A 5,222-nucleotide genomic window follows, 5' to 3' on the forward strand; every position below is an offset into this window, starting at 1 on the left:
TGCCATGTCAATGTCCGAACTGATGGCAAACCCTGCCCATTCCACAATCGTAGGCATTTGATATTTTGGAATGGGAAAACCTTGTCAAATTTTGCTCATTGATTTTAGCAAGAAGACATGCATTTGATATTTTCGAATGGGACGCCCTTTGCTGTCAGCAGCGTCGATCCATTTTTTCTTTATTCTTTAGTTGTGAAGTAAATATTGGCTCTGACATGTGAATCGCTGAGATGCATAATCATCGATTGTTTTGAATGTTCTCTATGAATTTCCAGGCCTGTGTGTTTGATTGCAATGTACATGAACGCTAAAAAGCTGCTCAAACTCTTTGTACTCCTTCTGTTCCTTTTTACTTCGCACATTGTGAAAGTGCATACTTGTTTCTATAAGGTTGGTCAAAGTAGAGATACTTTGACTGTAGACAAAACTTGTATGCAGACTAGAAAGGACCGGAGGGAGTACATGTGAAACTGCTGAAATGAGGTGATCACCCTGGGAATAATGCTAGTACGTATTGTTTTGCATGTTCATCCAATGCCAGTGATACAAGAATTCGAACTAATCGAAATAAATTCATTCATACACTGTCGAATTTCATATAAACATGCCGGATTTCATTACATTTCATACATTCTTCAACTAAAAAGGGGTGCGCTTGAGGTATAATTAATTAATCGAAGCTACCCACATGTGCCCTGCTGAGCCGAACAGAAGCTTCAGTGACTTAACTGCAGGTGCAGTTACGTAACTGACATGTGGCCCAGATGCCTGTTGGGCCCACATGTCAGTCAGCCAACTGCACCAGCAGTTAAGTAGAAGCAGCGTCCTTCTCCAGCATAGCTCTCCGACTCCATGTCACCGCCAAGAAGCTAACCGGCCGTCAGTGGTTAACCTGCCTAGCTTGGCTTCAACCGAGGGTAGCAGCGGTGGCCTTACTTGGATTCGAGCGGTGGAGACCTACCGTGTTCTACTCTTCCTCGTTTTCTGTGTGGCGCTGCCTTGCTGGCAGTGGGGCGGGGCCTCGGTGGAGCCGGCGGTGTCCTCTGTCTCGTTGCCGGCGGGCGGCGCCTCGGTGGAGCGGGGGAAATCCTCCCCCTCGTTGCCGGCAGGGCGGGGCCTCGGCGGAGCCGACGGTGTCCTCTGCCTCGTTGTTGGTGCTGGGGGGCCTCATCGACGCCAGCAGAGCAAGGACTCGTCGGAGCCGGCATTGTCCTCTGCCTCGTCCTCGGTCTCGCCAAATAGCGCCTCGCCCGCTTCATCGCCATCTTTGTAGGCGGCCGCAGCCTCCGCCACCCGCATGCGGTACCGCCATCGCTCGAGGCGGCCCTCACGGGCGGAGCGGTACGAGTCGAGCAGCGCCTCCTCCTCCGCCTGCTCCATGGCGATCTGCTCCTCCGCCTGCAGGTGCTCCTGGAGGAGATGGTGGTTGTAGGCGGCGTCGGCCTGCGCCTCCCGGACCTGCTCCTCACGCTTCTGCCTCATCGTGTCCATATGTTGGGCACGGGCCTCGCCGATGGTATGCATCGGCGAGGATGGCGCTGAGGAGGGGGTTGGCGCCGGATCATCGACTACCATGTTCTCCATTGGGACGTCATCGTCCTCCGGCTGCCTGCCGGCTAGCCAGTCGGCAGCAATGGCTGCCATCTCCTTGTGGTCCATCATCCGCCCGTCCTGAAGAGCGCTGGAGCGCGAGGAAGCCATGGTGGGCAGTAGTGCTGTGGACAGGAAAATAGGAACGGATGCGGATGACTGCGGCTATGGCCGGCGCAGCTATTTATATAGCAATGGTGGGCGGCAGAGGGACGGGCGTGTGGCGCCGGAGTAGCCGCCTCGGCAACCGCATATCATTAATGTGGGAGGCAGAAGGACGGACGGACGACACTTGTGTCGTTTGAAGGCGGAGCAATCGCATGCACTGGGAAGCGGGGCGAGCGGTGCTGACCGTTTCGGGCGGAAAGCGCGCGCGGGCGAGGGAGGCGGCCTGGGTGGGCTAGGGCAGTCAGACTCGTGCTTGGCAGTGGGTCAGTCCAGCAGTCGAACATGCTAGCTCGCTAGCTACCTCGCCGAGCTAAGCGACGACAATCAGACGATGGACGTAGCTTCCGACCAGGAGCCGGCGCCACTGTCCAAGCCGGTTCATGCCATGTTCACCATAGAGCAGGTGCGGCCGCACTTCGACGCCCTAATGGCGGAAGAGCTACCAGCGCAGGAGGACTTGTGCTGCAACCTCCGTCTCCTCAACGAGCACCGGTGAACAAGCGAACAACAATGCCGTCGCGGACATGTGGCCCTATGATCCTGGCTTCCCGAATGAGCAGCGGGCGCTGTATCAGACCATCCGTAGGGCCTGTGAGGCCCTCTCCGTCGTCCTTCGAGTTGTTGCGCTCGCCGTGGCACTGCCGTCTCGCGTTGTCAACATGGTCAACGGACATGAGGATGAGGAGATGACTTTACTTGGAGAGGATGACAGTGGGGACCCACCAGGGCCATATCCGCACGTACGTAAGTGCCTCCTTATTAGTATATAAAACAATATTTTTTTGCTTCCTCCTGGTTTCCTGACATCAGGGTCCCACACCATTGTCAACCAATGTAGTCGATAAACGAGAGAATTGCATAAGAAGCGGCTGACAGTTGGGACCAAGCAGCTCGAGTAGTATTTGTGTTTTTGAGGTGTGAGCACTGCAGAGTTTTTCTTGAGCGATGTTTAGCCCAGATATTAATTTTTCTCCTCTGAACAACAATGAAAACATCGCTGCAGCTATTAACTGGGCGGGTTGTGCCCATCTAGCCCAGGCCAGATATCCAACCCAGATATTTATTTTTTTCAAGCTGAAAATGGCTAGCCCAGCTATACTTTTTTTAGGAATACCCAGGCAAGGTCAAGTTGTTATTCTCTGCCCGGCTGGGCTGAAAATCTTTCCTAGGAGGGATGCATTAGGATTAACAAGAAAATGGGCTTTAAGAAATAATAAATGGGATGTAATTATAAAAACTGGGCAGTAACTATAAAAAATGCACCAAACACGTAATTACTTTATAAAATATTATTTTCGGATATTGAAAAATTTAATTTCATTAACTGTTGTGAGCGCAATGTTTCATTGGATTTTTACATAATATAAATTTATATTGAAATTGTATTTAATTTGACTAGAAATTTCGGGATACAAATATTTCGGATCCCATCAAAATGTGGGAAATTTTATTGAATTCTGTTTTGAACGGTTGGTTGAAATGGGTTGTACTTTTAACAAACTGTAAATGGGTTGTAGTAAATTCCATTAGAATTCAAAAATTGGCTGCACATTCTTACAAATCTCAATTGGGCTATAAGTTCTCTGCCACACACTTCTGGCTTTACTAAGTTGACGCGTCCCCTAAAAAAAAGAGATGACGCGTATGCAAGGCTTTGTCAACTTATAGTCAACACACGCTTCTAGCAGCAGTGGCCGTTGGATGTCCATCAACGGATGCCGTGCTTCTTCTTCAATCTCGGATATTCTAGCTTCACCCGCCCAAAAATGATTCCTCCCCCTGACATCTGGGGGGGCACCGTTTCGGAAGCTGACCTGTGGGCCTACTAAGTTGACGCGTACCAAGGGCTTTGTCAATGTCGGTGTCAAAACCGGCGGATCTCGGGTAGGGGGTCCCGAACTGTGCATCTAGGCCGGATGGTAACAGGAGGCAAGGGACACGATGTTTTACCCAGGTTCAGGCCCTCTCGATGGAGGTAAAACCCTACGTCCTGCTTGATTAATATTGATGATATGGGTAGTACAAGAGTAGATCTACCACGAGATCAGGGAGGCTAAACCCTAGAAGCTAGCCTATGGTATGATTGTTGTTCTGTATGTTGTCCTACGGACTAAAACCCTCCGGTTTATATAGACCACGGAGAGGGTTAGGGTTACACAAAGTCGGTTACAATGGTAGGAGATCTACATATCCGTATCGCCAAGCTTGCCTTCCACGCCAAGGAAAGTCCCTTCCGGACACGGGACGAAGTCTTCAATCTTGTATCTTCATAGTCCAGGAGTCCGGCTAAAGGTATAGTCCGGCCATCCGGACACCCCCTAATCCAGGACTCCCTCAGTAGCCCCTGAACCAGGCTTCAATGACGACGGGTCCGACACGCAGATTGTCTTCGGCATTGCAAGGCGGGTTCCTCCTCCAAGTACTTCATAGAAGATTTTGAACACAAAGATAGTGTCCGGCTCTGCAAAATAAGTTTCTACATATTGCCATAGAGAGAATAATATTTACACAAATCTAATCTGCTGACGTATTCCGTAGTGTGTCATCGCCACGGCCAAGCCTTTATTCGAATCGTTTCATTGTCCCACCTCAGCGTGTCATGCGAGGCGGTTTCCTTGGCACGTCTCGTCGAAGAAGAGATCGTGTCCCCTTATTCCGGGATTCTCATCAATACGGGCGTGGGTAACCCAACTGCGCCATTAATTACGGCACCCATATAAGGGGATAAGGATCCACCTTTTCACGTACGCCTTCTTCCTCCTTTGCCTATCCATTTTCGCGCACTCGAGCTCCAGCGCCCAAGTCCGCACTCCCCAACTCAACCTTCTCCAGCCATGTCCGGAGCGGGAGGCAAGTGGATGGTCTCCTTCGTCATGGAGGGACACATCAAAAAACTGAGGAAGGCCGGATACTTGTCTAACGACATCGCGTACCGGCTTCCCGAAGAGGGGCAGCTCCTCCCCACCCCAAGGCCCCATGAGAGGGTAGTGTTCCTTCCCCACTTCCTCCGCGGACTGGGGTTTCCTATCAACCCATTCGTCCGGGGACTCATGTTCTACTACGGCCTGGATTTCCATGATCTGGCCCCGAACTTCATCCTGAACATCTCGGCGTTTATCGTCGTGTGCGAGGCTTTCCTCTGCATCCGCCCCCATTTCGGCCTATGGCTCAAGACTTTCAATGTCAAGCCGAAGGTGGTGCGCGGCAACCAGGCGGAGTGCGGAGGCGCCATGGTGGGCAAGATGCCCAACGTCTTATGGCTCGAGGGCTTCTTTGTGGAGACCCTGAAGCGGTGGCAATCGGGGTGGTTCTACATCACCGAGCCGCGTGACCCTGAGTGGGTCGCAGCCCCCGAGTTCCGGTCCGGACCCCCAACGCGGCTCACGTCCTGGAAAGAGACGGGCCTGTCGTGGGGCAGCAAAGGAGAGGTGACTGGACTGCAAACATGCCTCCAAACCCTGGTG

The sequence above is a fragment of the Triticum urartu genome, chromosome 7 (genome assembly GCF_003073215.2).
Source record: "Triticum urartu cultivar G1812 chromosome 7, Tu2.1, whole genome shotgun sequence".
Classification (NCBI taxonomy): Eukaryota; Viridiplantae; Streptophyta; class Magnoliopsida; order Poales; family Poaceae; genus Triticum; species Triticum urartu.